Genomic DNA, 24,061 nt, shown 5'->3' with positions numbered 1-24,061 from the left:
AAGGAATAAAGAAGGACATTTCATACTGCTTAAGGGAAGCATAAATCAGCCAAATATAACAATCATAAGCTTCTATGCCCCAAACAGTGGCTCATCTATGTATGTCAAACAAACCCTTCTCAATTTCAGAAACCAAATAGACTATAACACAATAATACTAGGTGATTTTAACACGCCTCTCTCACCACTGAACAGATCTTCCAAACAAAAATTAACAAAGAAATCATAAACCTCAATAATACAATCAATAATTTAGACTTAATGGACATTTATAGAATATACCATCCAACCAAGAGCTAATACACTTTCTTCTCAGAAGCACATGGATCCTTCTCTAAAATAGATAATATATTATGCCACAAAGCTAAAGTTAGCAAATAGAAGATAGAGACACTACCTTGTATTCTATCAGATTATAATGGATTGAAGTTAGATATAAATGAAATAGTAAAAACCAGAAACGATTCCTACACCTGGAGATTAAACAATATGCTATTATATGATGAATGGATAACAGAAGATATTAGGAAGGAAATTAAAAAATCTCTTAGAGTTAAATGAGAATAAAGAAACATCATAACAAATCTCTGGGACGCTATGAAAGCAGTACTTAGAGGGAAATTTATTTCATGGAGAGCATTTAATAAAAGATATAAAACTCTACAAATAAACCACCTAACACTACAGCTCAAAGCCCTAGAAAAAGAAGAGCAGACCAACACCAAAAGCAGTAGAAGACATGATATAGTTAAACTCAGAGCTGAAATCAACGAAATTGAAACAAAAGAAACAATACAAAAATTGACAAAATAAATAGTTGGTTCTTCAAAAAAATAAGCAAAATTGATAAACCGATAGCCACACTAACAAAGAGAAGATGAGAGAAAACCCAAATCACTAAAATTCGGAATGAACAAGGAAATATCACAACAGACATGATTGAAATACAAAACATAATTAAAAGCTATTTTGAAAATCTATACTCCAAGAAAATAGAAAATTTCAAAGACATCGACAGGTTTCTAGAGACATATGAATTGCCTAAACTGAACAAGGAGGATATACACAATTTAAATAGACCAATTTCAAGTAATGAATTAGAAGAAGTCATCAAAAGCCTACCAACAGAGAAAAGTCCGGGACCAGATGGGTTCTCAGCCAAGTTCTACAAAACCTTTAAAGAAGAGCTCATTCCAATACTTCTCAAAGTATTCCATAAAATAGAAGAGGAGGGAACCTTCCCAAACTCATTCTATGAAGCCAATATCACCCTGATACCTAAACCAGACAGAGACACATCTAGGAAAGAAAATTTCAGACCAATATCTTTAATGAGCATCGATGCAAAAATTCTCAACAAAATTTTAGCAAATCGCATACAAAAATATATTAAAAAGATAGTGCACCATGATCAAGTGGGTTTCATCCCAGGGATGCGAGGTTGGTTCAACATCAGGAAATCAATAATGTAATTCACCATGTCATTAAACTTAAAGTCAAGAATCACATGATTATTTCAATAGATGCAGAAAAAGTATTTGATAAAATACAGCACCCCTTCATGCTCAAAACACAAGAAAAAATAGGGATAGTGGGAACATTCCTTAACATTGTAAAGGCCATTTATGCTAAGCCCATGGCTAATATCATTCTAAATGGCGAAAAACTGAAAGCATTCCCCCTAAAAACTGGAACAAGACAGGGATGCCTTCTTTCACCACTTCTATTCAATATCGTCCGTGAAACGCTAGCGAGAGCAATTAGACAGACCAAAGAAATTAAAGGGATACGAGTAGGAAAAGAAGAACTCAAACTATCCCTATTTGCTGATGATATGATTATATACTTAGAGGAACCAGTCAATTCCACCAGAAAACTTTTAGAACTCATAAGTGAATTCAGTAAAGTAGTGGGATAAAAGATCACTGCACATAAATCTAATGCATTTTTATACACAAGATGAATCTTTGGAAAGAATAATCAGAAAAACTACCCCATTCACAATAGTCTTGAAAAAAATAAAATACTTGGGAATCAATCTCACAAAAGAGGTGAAAGATCTCTACAATGAGAACTACAGTACACTTAAGAAAGAAGTTAAAAAAACCTTAGAATATGGAAAGATCTCCCATGTTCTTGGATAAGAAGAATTAATATTGTCAAAGTGGCCATACTACCTAACGTGCTATACAGATTCAATGCAATTCCAATTAAAATCCCAAAGATGTACCTTACAGAAATAGAGCAAGCAATTATGAAATTCATCTGGAAGAATAAGAAACACAGAATAGCTAAAGCAATCCTTAGCAGGAAGAGTGAAACAGGGGGTATCGCAATACCAGATCTTCAAGTCTACTACAAAGCATAGAAACAAAAACTGCATGGTATTGGTACCAAAATAGAAAGGTAGATCAATGGTACAGAATAGAGAACATGGACACAAATCCAAATAAGTGCAAATTTCTCATGCTAGACAAAAGTGCCAAAAATATGTAATGGACAAATGATAGCCTCTTCAACAAATGGTGCTGGAAGAATTGCAAATCCATATGCAACAGAATGAAATTAAACCCATATCTCTCACCATGCATGAATCTAAACTCAAAATGGATTAAGGCCCTTGGAATCAGACCAGAGACCCTGCACCTTTATTGAAGAAAAAGTGGGTCCAGATCTTCAACATGTCAGCTTAGGACCAGACTTTCTCAACAGGCGTCCATAGCACAAGAAATAAATAAAAGCATGAATCAATAACTGGGATAAATTCAAACTAAAATGCTTTCTCTCAGCAAAGGAAACTATCAGCAATGCGAATAAGGAGCCTACAGAGTGGGAGAAAATCTTTGCCTATCATACTGCAGATGGAGCACTAATCTCCAGAATCTATAAGGAAATTAAAAAACTCTACACCAAGAATGCAAATAATCCAATCAACAAATGGGCTAAGGAAATGAACAGACACTTCACAGAAGAAGATCTACAAGCAATCAACAAACATATGAAAAAATGTTCAACATCTCTAGTAATAAGAGAAATGCAAATCAAAACTACGCTAAGATTCCATCTCACCCCAATTAGAATGGCAATTATCAAGAATACAAGCAACAACAGGTGTTGGCGAGGATGTGGGGAGAAAGGTACACTCATACACTGCTGGTGGGGCTGCAAATTAGTGCAGCCACTCTGGAAAGTAGTGTGGAGATTCCTTAGAAAACTTGAAATGGACCCACCATTTGACCCAGCTATCCCACTCCTTGGCCTATACCCAATGTACTTAACATCAGCATACTACAGAGATACAGCCACATCAACGTTTATAGCTGCTCAATTCACAATAGCCAGAGTGTGGAACCAACCAAGATGTCCTTCAATTGATGAATGGATAAAGAAACTGTGGTATATATATACAATGGAATATTATTCAGCCATAAAGAATGATAAAATTATGGCATTTGCAGGCAAATGGATGAAATTGGAGAATATCATGCTAAGTGAGATAAGCCAATCTCAATAAACCAAAGGATGAATGACATCGCTAATAAGTGGATGATGACACATAATGGGGGGAGGGAGGGTTTAGTGTTAAGGTTAGAGTTAGGGTTAGGGAGGGGGGCAAGTATGGAGGAAGGAAGACTGTATAGAGGGAATAGAGGGGTAAGAGGGGTGGGGGGAAGGAAAAAATAACAGAATGAATCAAACAACATTACCTTATGTAAATTTATGATTTCACAAGTTGTATGCCTTTACTCCATGTACAGAGAAACAACTGTATCCCATTTGTTTACAATAAAAAAATGAAAAGAACAGGGATGAGCATTCTGCCATGTGAAGAACAAGGAGGAGTTTCTGCCATTGAAGCACAAGGAGGAGCATTCTGCCAGGGGCAGCACAGGAAGGAGCATTCTGTCATTCAAAGAAGAGAGGAGCATTCTGCCATGTGCAGCACAGGGGGGAGCATTCTGCCATTTGAAGAAAAGGAAGGAACATTCGGACATGTGAACCACCGGGAGGAGCATTGTGCCAAGTGAAGCTCAGGGAGGAGCATTCTGCTATGTGGAGTGCTGGGAGGAGCATTCTACCATGTAAAGAAAAGGGAGGAGTATTCTGCCAGGTGAAGAACAAGGAGGAGCATTCTGCAATGTGCAGATCACTAAGAAGCATTTTGCCAGGTGATGAAGAAATAGAAGCATTATGCCAGGTGAAGTAAAAAAGGAGCATTGTGCCTTGTCAAGCACAGTTAGGAACATTCTGCAATGTGAAGAACAGGTAGGAGCATTCCGCCATGTGGAAAACCGTGAGGAGCATTCTGCCTTGTGAAGAACATGGAGGAGAATACTGTCATGTTAAGCACAGGGAGAAGCATTTTGCTAGGTGCAGCACAGGGAGGAGCATTCTGCCATGGGAAGAAAGGGGAGGACTTTCTGCCAGGTGGAGTGCAGAGAGAAGCATTTTGCTTTGTGAAGAACAGCGAGGAGCATTCTGCCAGGTGAAGAACGGGGAGGGGAGTATTGCCATGTGAAAGCAGGCAGGATCATGTGAAGAACAGGGAGGATCATTCTGCATTTGGAACAAGAGTGAGGAGCATTCTGCCAGTCTCAGCACAGATAGGAGCATTCTGTCAAGTGGAACAGGGAGGAGCATTCTGCTATGTGAAGAACAGGGAGGAGCATTCTACTATGTGAATAAAAGAGAGGATCATTCTACCATTTGAAGAACAGGGAGGAGCATTCTACCTTGTGAAGAATAGGGAGGAGCATTCTGCCTTGTAAAGAACAGGGAGGAGGATTATGCCAGGTGCAGCACAGGGAGGTACATTCTGCTAGGTGCAGCACAGGGAGGAGCATTCTGCATGTAAAAAAAAAAGGGAGGAGCATTATGCCTTCTGAAGAACAGGGAGGAGGAATATGCCAGGTGCATCACAGGGAGGTACATTCTGCTAGGTACTGCAGAGGGAGGACATTCTTCAATGTGAAGAACAGTGAGGAGCTTTCTGCCAGGTGAAGAACAATGAGGAGCATTCTTCCATGTGAATAGCAGGGAGGAGCATTCTGCAATGTGAAGCACATGGAGGATCATTCTGTCTTGTAAACAATAGGGAGCAGCATTCTGCCCGGTAAAGAACAGAGAGGACCATTCTGCAATGGAAGAACATGGAGGAGCATTCTGCCAGGTGAAGTACACGGAGGAGCATTCTGCTAGGTGAATAACATGGAGGAGCATTCTGCCACGTTTAGAAAAGGGAGGAGTATTCTGCCATGTGAAGTACTGCGTGGAGCATTCTGCCAGATGAAAAACAGGGAGGAGCATTCAGCCATGTGAAGAACAGGGAGGAGCATTCTGACATATAAAGAAAATGTTGGAACATTCTGACATGTGAAGAACATGGAGGAGCATTCTGCATTGTGAGGAACAGAAAGGACCATTCCTCCAGGTACAGCATATGGAGGAGAATTCTTCCAAGTGAACAGCAGAGAGGAGCATTCTGCTATGTGAAGAACATGGAGGAGCATTCAGCCATGTGAGGAACAGGGAGGAACATTCTGCCAGGTTAAGAACAGGGAGGAGTATTCTGCCATTTGAAGACTGGGAGGAGCATTTGCCAAGTGAAGAAAAGGGAGGAGCATTCTTCCATGTGAAGCAGAGGGAGGAGCATTCTGCCATGCAAAGAACAGTAAGGAACATACTGCCAGGTGCAGCAAAGCGAGGATCATTTTGCTATGTGAAGAACAGCGAGGAGCATTCTGCCAGGTGAAGAACAGGTAGGAGCATACTGCCATGTGAAGCACAGGGAGGAGCATTCTGCCATGTGGAAAACAGTGAGGAGCATTCTGACATGTGAAGAACAGGGAGGAGAATGCTGTCATGTGAGGCACAGGGAGAAGCATTCTGCTAAGTGCAGCACAGGGAGGAGCATTCTGCCATGTGAAGAATGGGTGGACTTTCTGCCAGGTGAAGTGCAGAGAGGAGCATTCTGCCATGTGAAGAACAGGGAAGAGATTTTTGCCATGTGAAAGCAGGGAGAAGAATTGTGTCATGTGAAGAAAAGGGAGGATCATTCTACCTTTGGAAGAAGAGGGAGGAGCATTCTCTGAGTCTCAGCACAGATAGCAGCATTCTGTCAAGTGTAAAATAGGGAGGAGCCTTCTGCCTTGTGAAGAACAGGGAGGAGCATTCTGCCTTGTAAAGAACAGGGAGGAGGATTATGCCTGGTGCAGCACAGGGAGGAGCATTCTGCTAGGTGCAGCTGAGAGGGGAGCATTCTCCCATGTGAAGAACAAGGGGGAGCTTTCTGCCAGGTTAAGAACAAGGAGGAGCATTCTGCCATGTGAATCACAGAGAGGAGCACTTTGCCATCTGAAGAACATGGTGTAGCATTCTGCTTGTGAACTACATGGGGGAGCATTCTGGCATGAGAAGCACAGTGAGGAGTATTCTGCAATCTGAAGAACAGGGAGAAGCATTGTGCCATGTGAAGAACTGGGAGGAGTATGTGCAATGTGAAGCACATGGAGGATCATTCTCTCTTGTAAACAATAGGGCGCAGCATTCTGCCCGTTGAAGACAGAGAGGAGCATTCTGACATGTATAGCACAGAGAGGAGCATTCTGCCATCTGGAGAACAGGGAAGAGTATTCTTCAATGGAAGAACATGGAGGAGCATTCTGCCAGGTGAATAAAATGGAGGAGAGTTCTGCCAGGTTTAGAAAAGGGAGGAGTATTCTGCCATGAGAAGAACTAGCAGGAGCATTCTGCCAGGTGAAAAACAGGGAGGAGCATTGAGCCATGTGAAGAACAGGGAGAAGCATTCGGACATATGAAGAAAAGGTTGGAGAATTTTGGAGAATTCTGACATGTGAAGATAATGGAGGAGTATTCTGCATTGTGAGGAACAGAAAGGAACATTCCTTCAGGTACAGTATAGGGAGGAGCATTATTCCAAGTGAAGAGCAGGGAGGAGCATTCTGCTATGTGAAGATTGGGGAGGAGCATTCAGCTATGTGAGGAACAGGGAAGAACATTCTGCCAGGTGAAGAACTGGGAGGAGTATTCTGCCATGCGAAGAACAGGGAGAAACGTACTGCCAGGTGAAGAACAGGGAGGAGCATTCGGCCATGTGAAGAACAGGGAGGAACATTCTGCCAGGTGCAGCAAAGGGAGGAGCATTTTGCTATGTGAACAACAGCGAGGAACATTCTGGCAGGTGAAGAACATGGAGGAGCATTCTGCCTAGTGAAGAATAGAGAGCAGCATTCTGCCAGGTGAAGACCAGGAAGGAGCATTCTGCCATGTGAAGCACTGGGATGAGCATTCTGCCCGTGATGCACAGGGAACAGCATTCTGGCTTGTGAAGAACAGGGAGGAGCATTCTGTCATGTGAACCACAGGGAGGAGCATTCTGTCAGGCGCAGTACAGCGAGGAATATTTTGCCATGTGAAGAACAGGGAGGAGCACTCAGCATTGTGACGAACAGAGAGGAGTATTCTGCCAGGTTCAGCACAAGGAGGAGCATTTTGCCATGTGAAGAACAGGGAGGAATATTCTGCCATATGAAGAAAAGCTAGGAGCATTCCGCCATGAGAGGAAGAGGGAGGAGCATTCTGCCTTGTGAAGAACAGGAAGGAACATTCTGCCATATGAAGAAAAGCTAGGAGCATTCCGCCATGAGAGGAACAGGGAGGAGCATTCTGCCTTGTGAAGAACAGGGAGGAACATTCTGCCATATGAGGAAAAGCTAGGAGCATTCCGCCATGAGAGGAACAGGGAGGAGCATTCTGCCTTGTGAAGAACAGGGAGGATCCCTCTGCCATTTGAAGAACTGGGAGCATTCTGGGGTGTGCAGATCACTAAGGTGTATTCTGCCAGGTGCAGTACAGGGAGGAGCATTCTGTCAGGTGCAGCACTGGGAGGAGCATTCTGCCATGTGAAAAAGAGGGACGAGCATAGTGCCTTGTGAATTACAGGGAGGAGCATTCTGCCATGTGAAGAACGGGGAGGAGCATTCTGCCAGGTGAAGCAGTGTGAGGAGCATTCTACCAAGTGCAGAACAGGGAGGAATATTCTGCCATGTGAAGAATAGGGAATAGAATGTGCCTGTTGCAGCAAAGAAATGAGTTTCCTGTCATACGAACAACAGAAAGGATCATTCTGTTATGTGAAGAAAAGCAAGGAACATTCTGGCAGGTGAAGTACAGGGGGAACATTTTGAGAGGTGAAGAACAGGGAGGAGCATTCTGCCATGTGAAGAACAGGGAGGAGCATTCTGCCATGTGAACAACAGGGAGGAGCATTCTGCCATGTGAAGGACAGGGAGGAACCTTCTACCTTGTGAAGAACAGGGAGGAGCATTCTTCCATGTCCAACACAGGTAGAAATATTCTGCCTGGTGCAGCACAGGGAGGAGCATTCTGCCATGTGAAGCTTGGGGGGGGGGTGCATTCTGCTAGGTGAAGAACAGGGAGGAACATTCTACCAGGTGAAGTACTGGGAGGAGCATTGTGCCATGCATATCATACTGCAGAGCATTCTGCCAGTTGAAGAACAGGGAGGAGCTTTCTGCCATTTGAAGCACAGGGAAAAGCATTCTGCCATGCATAGAACAGGGATGAGCATTCTGCCATGTGAAGAACAAGGAGGAGCTTCTGTCATTGAAGAACAAGGAGGAGCATTCTGCCAGGTGCAGCACAGAAAGGAGCATTCTGTCATTCGAAGAACAGAGAGGAGCATTCTGCCATGTGCAGCACAGGGGGGAGCATCCTGCCATTTGAAGAAAAGGAAGGAACATTCGGAGAGATGAACAACCGGGAGGAGCATTCTGACATGTGAAGAACACGGAGGAGCATTCTGCCAAGTGAAGCTCAGGGAGAAGCATTCTGCTATGTGGAGTACCGGGAGGACCATTCTACCATGTGAAGAACAGGGAGGAGTATGCTGCCAGGTGAAGAACACGGAGGAGCATTCTGCGGTGTGCAGATCACTAAGGAGTGTTGCGCCAGGTGAAGAAGAAATAGGAGCATTCTGCCAGGTGAAGTAAAAAAAAAAAAAAAAGGAGCATTTTGCCTTGTCAAGCACAGGTAGGATTATTCTGCAATGTGAAGAACAGGTAGGAGCATTCTACCAAGTGAAGAACAAGGAGGAGGATTGTGCCATGTGAAGCACAGGGAGGAGTATTCTGCCACGTGGAAAACAGTGAGGAGCATTCTGCCTTGTGAAGAACATGGAGGAGAATACTGTCATGTTAAGCACAGGGAGAAGCATTTTGCTAGGTGCAGCACAGGGAGGAGCGTTCTGCCATGTGAAGAATGGGTGGACTTTCTGCCAGGTGAAGTGCAGAGAGGAGCACTCTTCCATGTGAAGAACAGGGAGGAAAGTTTTGCCATGTGAAAGCAGGGAGAAGAATTCTATCATGTGAAGAACAGGGAGGATCATTCTGCGTTTGGAAGAAGAGGGAGGAGCATTCCTCCAGTCTCAGCACAGATAGGAGCATTCTGTCAAGTGTAAAACAGGGAGGAGCATTCTGCTATGTGAAGAAAAGGGAGGATCATTCTACCATTTGAAGAACAGGGAGGAGCATTCTGCCTTGTGAAGAATAGGGAGGAACATTCTGCCTTGTAAAGAACAGGGGGAGGATTATGCCTGGTGCAACACAGGGAGGAGAATTCTGCTATGTGCAGCAAAGGGAGGAGCATTCTGCATGTAATGAACAGGGAGGAGCATTATGCCTTCTGAAGAACAGGGAGGAGGAATATGCCAGATGCAGCACAGGGAGGAGCATTCTGCTAGGTGCAGAAGAGGGAGGAGCATTCTTCCTTGTGAAGAACAGGGAGGAGTTTTTGGCCAGGTGAAGAACAAGGAGGAGCATTCTTCCATGTGAAGAACAGGGAGGAGCATTCTGCAATGTGAAGCACCTGGAGGATCATTCTGTCTTGCACAAAATAGGGCGCAGCATTCTGCCGAGTGAAGAACAGACAGGAGCATTCTGCCATGTATAGCACAGAGAGGAGCATTCTGCTATCTGAAGAACAGGGAGGAGGATTCTGCAATGGAAGAACATGGAGGAGCATGCTGACAGGTGAAGTACATGGGCGAGCATTCTGCCAGGTGAAGAACATGGAGGAGCATTCTGCCAGATTTAGAAGCGGGAGGAGTATTCTGCCATGTGAAGAACTGGGAGGAGCATTCTGCCAGTTGAAAAACAGGGAGGAGCATTGAGACATGTGAAGAACAGGGAGGAGCATTCTGACATATGCAGAAAAGGTTGGAGCATTCTGACATGTGAAGAACACAGAGGAGCATTCTGCATTGTGAGGAAAAGAAAGGACCATTCCCCCAGGTACAGCATATGGAGGAGCATTCTTCAAAGTGAAAAGCAGAGAGGAGCATTCTGCTATGTGAAGAACAGGGAGGAGCATTCAGCCATATGAGGAACAAGGAGGAACAGTCTGCCATATGAAGAAAAGCTAGGAGCATTGCGCCATGTGAGGAACAGGGAGGAGCACTGTGCCATGTGGAGCACCGGGAGGGGCATTCTGCAATGTGAAGCACTTGAGGAGCATTATGCCTTGTGAAGAACAGGAAGGAGCATTCTGCCTTGTGAAGAACAGGAAGGAGCATTCTGCCATTTGAAGACCTGGGAGGAGCATTCTGTCAGGTGCAGCACAGGGAGGAGTATTCTGCCATGTGAAGAACAGGGAAGAGCATAGTACCTTGTGAAGTACAGGGAGGAGCATTCTGCCATGTGAAGAACAGGGAGGAGCTTTCTGCCTTTTGAAGAACAGGGAGGAGCACTCTGCCAGTTTTAGCACAGACAGGAGTGTTCTGCCAAGTGTAGCACAGGGAGGAGCATTCTGCTATGTGAAGAACAGGGAGGAGCATTCTTCCTTGTGAAGCACAGTGAGAAGCATTCTGCCATGTGAAGAACAAGGAGGAGTATTCAGCCATGCGAAGAACATGGGGGAGAATTTGGCCATGGGAAATGCAGGATGGAATATTCTGCCAGGTGAGAAACAGGGAGGAGAGTTGTTCCAAGTGAAAGCAAGCAGAAGAGTTCTGTCATGTGAAGCACAGAGGGAACATTCTGTTTTTCGAAGAAGAGGGAGGAGCATTCTGGCAGGTGTATCACATAGAGGAGCATTCTGCCAGGTGAAGAACAGTGTGGAGCATTCTGCCATGTGAAGAACATGGAGAAGCATTCCGCCATGTAAAATACAGGGAGGAACATTTTCCCATGTTAAGAAAAGGGGGGAGCATTGTGTCGTGTGAAGAACAGGGAAGATCATTCTGCCATGTGAAGAACAGTTAGGAGCATTCTGTTAAGTGAAGAACATGGATGAGCATTGTGCCATGTGAAGAACAGGGAGGGGAATTCTGACAGATGCAGCAGAGGGGGAAGCATTCTGCCAGATGCAGCACGGGGAGGAGCAATGTGCCATGTGAAGAACATTGATGAGCATTCTGCCTCGTGAAGAACAGGGATTAGCATTTGGCCAGGTGCAGCACAGTGAGGAGCATTCTGCCATGTGAAGACAGGGAGGAGCATTATGCCAGGCTAAAAACAGGGAGGAACATTCTGCCCAGTGAAGAATATGGAGGAGCATTCTGCCATATGAAGAACAGAGAGGAGCCTTATTCTATGTGAAAACAGGGAGGGGCATTCTAACTTGTCTAGCACAGGGAAGAGTATTCTGCCAGGTGCCGCACAGGAAGGAGCATTATACCATGTGATTTACAGGGAGTAGCATTCTGCCTTTTGAAGCACAAGGAGGGGCATTCTGCCATATGAAGAAGAGGGAGCAGCATTCTGCCTTGTGAAGAACAGGGAGGAGAATTCTGTAATGTGAAGCACAGGGAGGAGAATTCTGCCAGGTGCAGCACAGCGAGGAGCATTGTGCCATGTGAAGAAAAGGGAGGAGCATTCTGCAAAAATAAAGAACAGGGAGGAGCATTGTGCCATGTGAAGAAGAGGGAGGAGCATTCTTCCAGGTGATGTACATTGAGGACCTTTATTCAATGTGAAGAACAAGGAGAAGTATTCTGCTTTGTGAAGAAAGGGGGCAGCATTCTGCAATGTGAACAATAGACAGGAGCATTCTGCCTTGTGATGAACAGGGAGGAGCATTCTGCCTGGTTCAGCAGAGGGAGGAGCATTCTTCCATGTGAAGAACAATGAGGTGCATTCTCCCATGTGAAGAACATGGAGGAGCATTCTGCCATGTGTGGAACAGTGATGAGCATTCTGCCATGTGGAGAACCAGGAGGAGCATTCTACCAAGTGAAGGACAGGGAGGAGAATTCTGCCAAGGGAAAAACAAGGAGGAGCATTCTGTGATGGGAAGAACAGTGAGGAGCATTCTGTCAGATGAAGAAGAGGTAGGAGCATTCTGCCAGGTGAAGAAAAAAAGGAGCATTGTGCCTTGTGAAGCACAGGTAGGAGCTTTCTAACATGTGAAGAAGAGAGGGGAGCTTCTGCCAGGTGCAAAAGAAGGAGGAGCATTCTTCCACGCGAAGAACCGGGAGGAGTATTCTACCAGGTGAAAAACATGAAGGAGCATTCTAGCATGTGAAGCACAGGGAGGATTATTCTGCATTGTGGAAAACAGTGAGGAGCATTCCTCCTTGTGAAGAACAGGGAGGAGAATTCTGTCATGTGAAGCACATATAGGAGCATTCTCCTAGGTGTAGCACAGGGAGGAGCATTCTGCCACGTGGAGAACAGGGAGGACCTTCCTGCCATGTATAGAACAGGGAGGAGAGTTTTAACATGTGAAAGAAGGGAGAAGAATTCTGTCATGTGAAAAACAGGGAGGAGCATTCTTCCTTTTGAATAAGAGGGAGGACCATTCTGCCAGGTTCAGGACAGGGAGGAGCGTTCAGCCAAGTGCAGCACATGGAGGAGCATTCTGCCATGTGAAGAACAGGGAGGAGCATTCTTCCTTGTGATGCACAGTGAGAAGCATTCTGCCATGAAGAACAGAGAGGCACATTCTGCCAGACGCAACATAGGGAGTAGCATTCTCTCGTGTAAAGAATAGCGAAGAGCATTCTGCTACGTGAAGAACAGGGAGGAGCATTCTTGCAGGTGCAGCAAAGTGAGGAGCATTCTGCTATGTGAAGAACAGGGAGAGCATTTTTTCCAGGTAAGAACAAGGAGGAGCTTTCTGCCTCGTGAAAAATAGAGAGCAACATTCTGCCAGGTGAAGAACAGGGAGGAGTATTCTGCCATTAGAGGCACTGGGATGTGCATTCTGCCAGGTGAAGAACAGGGAGGAGTATTCTGCCATTAGAGGCACTGGGATGTGCATTCTGCCAGGTGAAGAACAGGGAGGAGTATTCTGCCATTAGAGGCACTGGGATGTGCATTCTGCCAGGTGAAGAACAGGGAGGAGTATTCTGCCACGTGAAGCACAAGGAGGAGCATTCTGCCCTGTGAAGGAGATGGAGGAGCATTCTGCCTTGTGAAGAACAGAGAGGAGCATTCTGTAATATGAAGCACAGGGAGGAGCATTCTGCCAGGTGCAGCACAGCGAGGAGCATTCTGCCATGTGAAGACCAGGGAGGAGCATTCTGCAATGATAAAGAACAGGGAGGAGTATTCTGTCATGCGAAAAACAGGGAGGAACATTCTGCCAGGTGAGGTACAGTCAGGAGTTTTCTCCCATGAGAAGAACAGGGAGGAGAATTCTGCAATGTGTCAAACAGGGAGGAGCATTTGGCATTGTGAAGAACAGGGAGGAGCATTCTGCGAGGTTCAGCAGAGGGAGGAGCATTATTTCATATGAAGAACAGGGAGGGGCATTGTGCCATGTGAAGATCAGGGAGGAGCATTGTGCCATATGAGAAACAATGAAGAGCATTCTGCTTTGTGGATGACCCGAAGGAGCATTCTACTATTCTTGCCCCCCTCCCACCCCCCAATACATGTCACCATCCGCTTATCAGTAGGATCATTCATCCTTTGTTTTTTGAGAGTGGTTAGTCTCACTTAGCATGATATTCTCCAATTTCATCCATTTGCCTGCAAATGACATAATTTTATTATTCTTTAATGCTGAGTAATATTCCATTGTGAGATATATATATATATATTAATATACATATCTGTTTCTTGTCCATTCATCGTTTGAAGGATATCTAGGTTGGTTCCACAATCTGGATATTGTGAATTGAGCAGCTATGAACATTGATGTGGCTGCATCACTGTTGTATGCTAATTTTAAGTCCTTTGGGTATAAGCCAAGGAGTTGGATAGCTGGGTCAAATGGTGGTTCCATTCCAAGCTTTCTGAGGAATCTCCATACTGCTTTCCAGAGTGACTGCACTAATTTGAAACCCAACCAGCAATGTATGAGTGTACCTGTTCCCCCTCATCCTCAAAACACCTATTTTTGCTTGTATTCTTGATAATCAGCATTCAGACTGGGGTGAGATGGAATCTTTGTGTAGTTTTGATTTGCATTTCTCTTATTACTAGAGATGTTGAACATTTTTTCATGTATCTGTTGATTGCTTCTAGATCTTCTTCTGTGAAGTGTCTGTTCTTTTCCTTAGAACATTTGTAGATTGGGTTATTTGTATTCTTGGTGTAGAGTTTTTTGAGTTCTTTATAGATTCTGGAAATTAGTGCTCTATCTGAAGTATGAGTGGCAAAGATTTTCTCCCACTCTGTAGGTTCTCTCTTCACATTGCTGATAGCTTCCTTTGCTGAGAGAAAGCTTTTTAGTTTGAATCTATCCCAGTTATTGATTCTTGCTTTTATTTCTTGTGGTATGGGAGTCCTATTAAGGAAGTCTGATCGTGGGCTGACATGTTGAAGATTTGGACCTACTTTTTCTTCTATAATATGCAGGAACCCTGGTCTGATCTCAGGTCCTTGATCAACCTTTGTCTAGTATGAGAAAATTGTATTTATTTGTGTTTGTGTCCATGTCCTCTATTCTATACCATTGATCTACCTGTCTAATTTGGTGCCCATACCATGCCATTTTTGTTACTATTGCTTTGTAGTATAGTTGAAGTTCTGGTATTGCGATACACCTGCTTCACTCTTCCTGCTAAGGATTGTTTTTGCTATTCTGGGTTTCTTATTCTTCCAGATGAGTTTCATGATTGCTTGCTCTCTTTCTGTAAAGTACATCATTGGGATTTAATTTGAATTTCATTGAATCTGTATAGAACTTTTGGTAGTATGACCATTTTGACATTATTAATTCTGCGTATCCAAGAACATGGGAGATGTTTCCATCTTCTAAGGACTTCCTCAATTTCTTTCTTCAGTGTTTTGTAGCTTTCATTATAGAAATCTTTTATCTGTTTGGTTAGACTGATTTCCAAGTTTTTTTTTTTTTGAGGCTATTGCAAATGGAGTTCTTTTTCACATTTCCCTTTCAGATGTTTCAACTTGTGTATAAAAATGCTTTAGATTTATATGTGTTGATTTTATAGCCTGCTATTTTGCTGAGTTCATTGATGAGGTCTAGAAGTTTTCTGTAGGAGGTTTTTTTAATCCTCTAAATGTAGAATCATGTCATCAGCAAATAGTGAGAGCTTAAGTTCCTCTTTTCCTATTCATATCCCTTTAATTTCTTTAGTCTGTCTAATTGCTCTGGCTAGTATTTCAAGAATGATGTTGAATAGAAGTGGTGAAAGAGGACATCCCTGTCTTGTTCTCATTTTTAAAGGGAATGGTTTCAGTTTTTCTCCATTAAGAATGTTGTTGGTCATGGGCTTAGTGCAAATACCCTTTGCAGTGTTTAGGTTTGTTCGTAGCATCCCTATTTGTTCTAGTGTTTTCAGCATGAAGGTGTGTTGCATTTTGTTGAACACTTTTTCTGCATCAATTGAAATAACCATATGATTCTTAACCTTAAGTCTACTGACATGATGGATTACATTTATTGATTTACTGATGTTAAACCATCCTTGCATTTCAGGAATGAACCCCACTTGATCGTGGTGCACAATTTTCTTAATATGCTTTTTGGATACGCTTTGCCAGTATTTTGTTTAGGATCTTTGCATCTACATTCATCAAGGATATTGGTGTAAAATTTCCTTTCCTTGATGTGTCTTTTCCTGGTTTGGGTATGAGGGTGATATTAGCTTCATAGAAGGAGTTTGGTAGGGTACCCTCCTTTTCTATTTCCTGGAATACTTTGAGAAGTATTGGAATGAGGTCTTTGAAGGACTTGTAGAACTCGGCTGAGAATCCATCTGGTCCTGGGCTTTTCTTGGATGGTAGGTTTTTAATGGCTCCTTCTATTTCATTGCTTGATATTGATCTGTTTAAATCATGTATGTCCTCCTGGTTCAGTTTGGGAGGAGCATATGTCTCTAGAAATTTGTCAATGTCTTCAGTAGTTTCCATTTTGTTGGAATACAGATTTTCAAAGTAAGTTCTCATTATGTTCTGTATCTCAGTCGTATCTGTCATGATATTTCCTTTTTCATCATGAAATTTAATAATTTGAGATTTCTATCTTCTTCTCTTTGTTAGTGTTCCTAAGGGTTTTTCTATTTTGTTTACCCTCTCAAAGAACCAACTTTTTGTTTTGTCAATTTTGTGAATTGTTTCTTTTGTTTCAATTTCATTTATTTCAGCTCTGATTTTAATAATTTCCTGTCTTCTACTACTTTTCCTGTTATTCTGTTCTTTTTCTAGGGCTTTGAGCTGTAATGTTAGGTCATTTAGATGCTGGCTTTTCATTCTATTCTTGAATGCGCTCCATGCAATGGATTTTCCTCTTAGTACCACTTTCATAGTGTCCCAGTACTATTGATGTGTTGTATCATCATTCTCATTGACCTCTAAGAATTTTTTTCTCCTCCCTGATGTTTCTGTTATCCATGTTTCATTCAATAGCATATTGTTTAGTCTCCAGGTATTGTAGTAATCTCCTTTTTTTACTTTGTCATTGATTTCTACTCTCAGTCCATTATGGTCTGATAGAACACAAGGCAGTATCTCTATTTTTTTGCATTTCCTAAGGGCTGCTTTGTGGCATAACATATGGTCTGTTTTCGAGAAGGTTCCATGTGCTGCTGAGAAGAAAGTGTAACCGCTCATTGATGGATGGAATATTCTATGTATGTCTATGAAGTGTAGGTTATTGAATGTGTTATTGAGTCCCATGGTTTCTTTGGTTAGAGTTTGTTTGGAATATCTATCTAGTGGTGACAGTGGTGTGTTAAAGTCGCCCAGAATTATTGTGTTGTGGTCTATGTGATTCTTGAAATTGAGAAGGATTTGTTTGATATACAGGGATGCACCATTCTTTGGGGCATAAGTATTTACTATCGCTCTGTCTTCCTGATTTATGGTTCCCTTAAGCAGTATGAAATGTCCTTCTTTATCCCTTCTGACTAACTTTGGCTTGAAGTCTACTTTATCTGATGTAAGGATGGAAACCCCACTTTTTTTACTGGGTCCATGTGCACAGTAGGTTTTTTTTCATCCTTTCACCTTTAGTCTGTGGATGTCTTTTTCTATGAGATGAGTCTCTTGCAGGCAGCATATTGTTGGGTCTTTCTTTTTAATCCATTCTGCCAGTCTATGTCTTTTTATTGATGAGTTTAGGCCATTAACATTCAGGGTTATTATTGAGAAATGATTTGTATTCCCAGTCATTTGGCTTATTTTTGGTTTTTAAGTTGACTTGGTTTCTTCTTTGAGTGGTTTTTCTCTAAGGTAGTTCCTCCCTTTGCTGACCGACATTGTTGTTTTTCATTTCCTCCTCATGGAATATTTTGTTGAGATCATTCTGTAGTGCAGGCTTTGTATTTGTAAATTCTTTTAACTTTTGTTTATCATGGAAGGATTTTATTGCATCTTCAAATCTGAAGGTCTGTTTTGCTGGGTATAGGATTCTTGGTTGGCAACCCTGTTCTTTCAGAGCTTGAAATATGTTGGTCCAGGCCCTTCTAGCTTTTAGAGTCTGGGTTGAGAAGTCTGCTGCTATCTGTATTGGTCTCCCCATATATGTAATCTGATGCTTTTCTCTCGCAGCCTTCAAAATCCTATCTTTATTTTGAATGTTAGGCATTTTCATTATAATGTGCCTTAGTGTGGATCTGTTGTGATTCTGTGCATTTGGTGTTCTATAAGCCTCTTGTATTTGATTTTACATTTCATTCTTCAGGTTTGGGAAATTTTCTGATATTATTTCATTGAATAGGTTGTTCATTCCTTTGGTTTGTATCTCTGTGCCTTCCTCAATCCCAATAATTCTTAAATGTGGTCTTTTCATGATGTCTCATAGTTCTTGGAGATTCTGTTCATGATTTCTTACCATCTTCTCTGTTTGGGTGACTTTATTTTCAAGATTAAATATTTTGTCTTCATTGTCTGAGGTTCTGTCTTCCAAGTGGCCTAGTCTTTTTGTGATGATTTCCATTGAGTTTTTTATTTGGTTTACTGTCTCCTTCATTTCAAGGATTTCCATTTTTTTTTGAGAATCTCTATCTCTTTTTTGAAATGATCTTTTGCTTCCTGCAGGTGCTCTTTCAGCTTATTGGTATTTTCATTCATTGCTTGCATTTGCTCTCTTATCTCATCCTTTGCTTCACGAATCATCTTAAACATGTATAATCTGAAGTCCTTTTCTGACATTTCTTCTACCATACTGTCATTGAGATTCTATTAATATAGAATCTACATTTGTTTGGATCATTTTCTTCTCTTGTTTTTTCATGTTCTTCATGTATCTTCCCCTCTGGCATGTTCTCTGCCAGAGAACCTCTGAGGTATGGCATGTTCCCCCCTATTGACTTCTAGTGGCCCTACAGGTTTCCTAAAACTTTTCTTTAAGGGGGAGATCAATATTAGCAGTGCCTAATTCAGGTGCAATCTGTTAGTCTGGGGTCCCGGGGATAGGGCGCAGTCAGTCGGTCTTGGGGTCCTGGTGGCAGGAAACAGTTGATGCGAGGGACCTGAAGGCAGTGAGTGATGGGTCGGGCTGAGGGATCCTGAAGATGGGGCTCAGTCAAAACAGCCAGGGGTCCTACAGGGCCTGGCTGTTGTCTAAAAATGGTGGCAGCCATGTGTATTCGAACCTGCTTGTATTCCAGGTAACAGCAGGCAGCTGGTGCTCCACTGGCTGTCAGCAATCAGTTTGCTGACTATTGTCAGATGATCTGGAAGTGAAAATCGGGTGTTGCGTGATGGATAGGTTTAAGTCAGGCGATGGACAGGCATGAGGCAGTCAAATGGCTGATGATAGGCACCTGACAGTGAAGAATCTGCACTCAAAAGGGCATTGATATGCTGGCAGACTGCTGGTGATCACAGTAGACAAATGTGGTAAAGAACAGGGGATCGATAAGCAGCAAAAACTGCCTCACCAAGAAACAGATATCTTCTGTTTGAAACCAGAGTTACAGAGTGACAAGGAAGGCAGTCTCCCTCTAGTTCTCCATCTTGCATCTAGACCTGTTACTTTTTAACTACTCCATTGTACATGACTATAGAGTTAGAAGTTTTTCCTTCAGGCTGCTGCTCCTTGCAGACAGGCAGCCCGGTAGACTCTGTCAATAAACCTCTGCTTGATCTCAGAGCTGTGTCTTTCACAGATACTTGTGCCAGTTTTCCTAACCGCTCCTTGTCCATCTCCCATAGGATTCCCCCTCAGAAAAAACAACTGTTCTGATTTTTGTTAATAGAGATTAGATTTTGGTAGTTCTAGAAATTCATATAAAACAATTATTTTTCTCATTTACACTCACAAAAGTGACTGAGTGATGGAATAGGGAGATTAATAATATTGAAGTGAGTTTTTACTTCTGGTCCCTGAGTGAATGGGACATGCCACCTATTCAGGGCAATGGGGAAGCATCAGATTTATTCAGGAGTGAGAAGCAGAAGAGGCAGAAGGCCTTAGGGGAAGGATTTAATTGGAATTTCCCTGGGAAGTGGCACAGTTAGATAAACCATTGATGGCTGCCTAGTTTGGCTACTCCTTGAGGTTTTGTGCTGCAGGGATAAGGCCTCATTTCCTCCATGAGTGAGAGTGGGAGAGGAGTCTGTCAGGTGGGCAGGTCCCATTGATCACCTGCCTGCATGTGAAAGCCGGGCTCCAGACCCAGTGGCCCCACTCCTGGGCATTAGCTGGTCAGCAGACATTTTAAAAGATCAAGACATAGAAAAGAAAGTGACTTGTACAATACTGAGGAAGTTTTGTGCCTCGCTTTTCTTATTCCTAGGAGATTCAGTCCAGATAATGTGAACATCAAGAATTCATCTCTTTTATTGCTGAGTGGGTCTCAGTTTTTTCAACTTTATTTTTAACCCAAAAATACTTATGCAAAGACTAAAAAGTCAATCCACAGTATAAAGCTTATAAGGAAAAGAGCATTCTTCTACTCCTTATCCCCTCATTTCTAAATTCCATTGTTTTAAATCCATATAGACTGAAGACTGAAGTATTTATTATTTTATTGACAGATTGTACATATCTGTGGTATGGATGTGTATACTGCAATAGTTTTGGCCTGGAATGTCCCCCAAGGTCATATGGTAAGACCTCATGCCTTGCATGGTGCTATAGGGAAATATGAACCTGTAGGAGGGAAGGCTGAGTAAGTGGCCTGCCCATGAAGAGGATGGGGACCACAGTACTCTTCCTCTCTCATTTGCTTTTGGGCAGCAAGCATTCATGGACTTCCAGCATCATCTTTTCACAGGCCCCAAAGCAAGGGGACCAAGTAGCCAGGGACTTCAACCTCTACAACCATAAGCCAAAGTATACCTTTTCTATTTTGAAGGTAATCAGGTCAGGTGTTTGCTACCATGATGGAAAATTACCACACATAGTTATTGTGAAGTAAATCAAATCAAACTAATGAATGTCCTCTTTGTGCTGAGAAATTGAACAACTACTGTCCTAGAGATTGCCAAGTGTACAATACATGCTGTGTATCCACCCACACAGAACATCCCTTATAGCCAGCAAGACTGGGATGAACCCTAAAACCTATCTCCACAGTTATTAATCAACATTAGTTATGATCACTTTTGTTTGGGTTGACCCCAACAGTTCTCCCTCAAGGTGACATCAATCTATTTGATAACTTGAGGGGTATTTCAGGTACAGTAACCTTGATCTTAGGCCACACTCATAGGCTCTTCCTATTATCAAACTGACTTTTGTGTTCACAAGGCCTAAAAGCTTACATGTTTGCTGTCAATTCCAGCTTGACAAGTTAAATATTGCACAGTGGTCCTGGTGCCCTCCAAAGTAAGGGTCCTCAATCTCCTTGTGTTCTTATCTGGAGACAGAGAGGTAGAGTTTAAAGGGCTGGGACAGGCATTCTTCATGGCACAGTCTCAGCTGGGGGAAGTTCCTCTTACCTTCTCCATTTCTTTTTCTGTCACAGAAAATTACATGTCTCTTGACTGATTATCTTCTCTGCTTCTCAACCAATTTTTCAGTGTTTTAACCTTGCTTTACCCAATAGTAAGAAATTTCCCCAGAGGAACATTGCCTTTTTCCTGCCTGTGGACTCCCTGAAATGATACACTGTCTAGGTGGCCTGCAGCTTGGCCTGGGACGAGTGGCTCCTCTTTCTCCCCTTGGTTCCTGTAGCAGGTACCTTGGCTCTTGAGCATATCTCCGTCCTTAGCAATGTCATGTTCAGCGCAAGAGAAATGTCGTGGGAAACTTCTCTGAGGTTGAAGAGATGTGTTCTCAGATATCTCAGATGCCCATAAAATTGCAGCAGACTGCCGATTCTGTAGGGGCTGTTTCTTCTGGGTATTCATGACCCCATTGATGATCAATGCCAGGGTCATCATGGGCCAATGGGAAGTGAAAACAATGCCTGCCCCCTGAGGGTGCATGTCGAATGCTGGGAATTCATTGCAGACTGGCACACAGTGGTGCAGAGGAAATGCAGCCAGGTGGGCCTGTTTCTTCCTCACCCCCACATTCACATCAGTGGCAAATCCACTGTAGTCCTGGTGGCATCAGGTATGTGATTAAGCATCTGAGACACTCTGGATACTTTTCATCTGGAAAGGACATTAACTCCCCAGCCTGCTCTTCAGATGTTTATCAGAGAAGTTTCTCTATGGGGACATATGTGGTCCAGAGGGAAGAAGCTCATGAGAGACCTTCCTATTGTTCTTGCCCTCTAAGAAAGAGAAACAGCCTCTTGGTATGCTACCAGTAGTGGTGTGGAAACCATCACCTCCCTCTGAACCCAGAGTCACAGGTGTGAATACCCACATCATGAGAATATCCCTAAGTTCTGCAGAAACTTCCTTCATGATTTCCTACATTCTGTGAGAAGTGACAACTTCCCACTGAGAAGCTTGAAATTGACCCAGGGGAAATGGAATATTGGTAAATTCTGAGATGGTCAGGGACTTGCTGGGGGGGAAGCATAGTCAGCAGTCAGCAAGAGCCCAGGAAAGGGTCTCAGGGTGCTTCTCACACACAGGCTCTCTCCTGCCTGCCCCACCCTCAAGTAGCCAACCCTAAGTGCAGAAAGAGGAGGCGAGAACCTTGCTGTTCTTGAACCATAAGTGGGAGGACTTGATTTTCATGGATACCTTCCTTAATTTCTTTCTCAATCTAGGGACAAAATTATTCCAGCCTAGGACCCACGAGAGTGAGCAGAAGATTCACTTTTAGCACACCATGGCTTGTCTAGCTTATACCTAACTTTCTGAGAGCATCCGTGCCAACAAGGCCCTTTCCTTTCACCACTGAGGGTGTCTATCTCCCTTCCTGCCATGGAGACTGCTGAACACATGAGGATGGGTACTCCCTTGAAGGGTGTGTTATTCCACTTGCTTTTTCCTGTGATCAAAGGACCCATCCAGCACAATTGCAGATGAGGGCTCACAGTTTCAGAGGTCTTAGTCTACCCAAGACTGGCTGCATTCCTTAGGGTTCAAGGTGAGGCTGAACATCATGGAGGAAGGGTGTGGCAGAGTGAAGCGGCTCACATGGTGATCAGAAAGCAGAGAAAGACTCCACTTTCCAGATATGAGTATCTAACCCAAAGGCTCAACACTGATGCTCACATCCTCCAATCACATCCTCCCCACCCCTGTTACTACTCAGTTAAGCCCTATCAGGTATTAGTGTAAGACTAGGTGCCCATAGTCATAAAGGAGTCACTCCAAATGCAGCTGAAGACAGATTTATTGGAATCTGCTCTCAGGTGAGATTTGCTAGCCCACCAGAATGAAGGGCTGCAAAAGTTACATAGTAGCCCCAATGGAGCAGAGTTTTGTAGTCTGGGATAGGTCGGGGAAGACTTGAGGGTTTAGTGTGCCCTGGGTTTGGTTCAGGACTCTGTTGATTGACTGGCAGTTGTGAGATACATCTAGGGTTTATCTGTTGGCGTCCAATTGGTTGTTCTTTGACCCACGGTCTGCCTGATGGCCCACCCTCACCCAGCTGTCTGAGACCACCCTAATATTCCAGCCTTTTTGATGATATAGTATGCTGGAGTTCAACTAGCTACTTCCCGCTTATAAGGGAGCATTGTGTGGAGAAGGCTCAGATGTGAGTTTGGTAGGGAGGTGGCTGTAAGGGTCCAAGAGAATTTGGTTGTATGTTACTCTGGCAACCTCATTCATGTGGTTCCTGATGAACCTAAGACATGGAGCAATCAGTAGGAATCCTATCACTAATATATGAGTAAGGATAGTGGCCAACCAGGTGACTAGAGTGGACTTTAGCAATCGTGGCCAAGGATCATTTGATTTTTGTTGCTTCAGTCTTCGACTGGGACATCTGAGAGTTTCAGCGTTTTTCTCTACTAGCCCAGTTTCATTGATGTAGTAGAATTTTTCTTTTAGGAACATACATGTTCCCCTTTGTTTACTGTCAGGAGATGTAGTGCTTGATGGTTCTTCAAGGACACTTAGTAATAGATGTTATTTGTCTATGTAGGAATGCCAGGAGGGACCAGATGCCTCTACTGACTCTTGGAGTTTCTGTTCTAGCCTTTGGGTGACAATGACTGCATAACCAAGTCCTCCTGCCCCAACCTTGAGGCCATGGTTGAGGAGCAAAGGGAGAGTCCAACCACCACCAGTAGGAAAATAGCCCATTGCAA

This window comes from Sciurus vulgaris, assembly GCF_902686455.1.
Source record: "Sciurus vulgaris genome assembly, chromosome: 17".
NCBI lineage: Eukaryota > Metazoa > Chordata > Mammalia > Rodentia > Sciuridae > Sciurus > Sciurus vulgaris.
Note: the sequence above shows the minus strand (reverse complement) of the source record.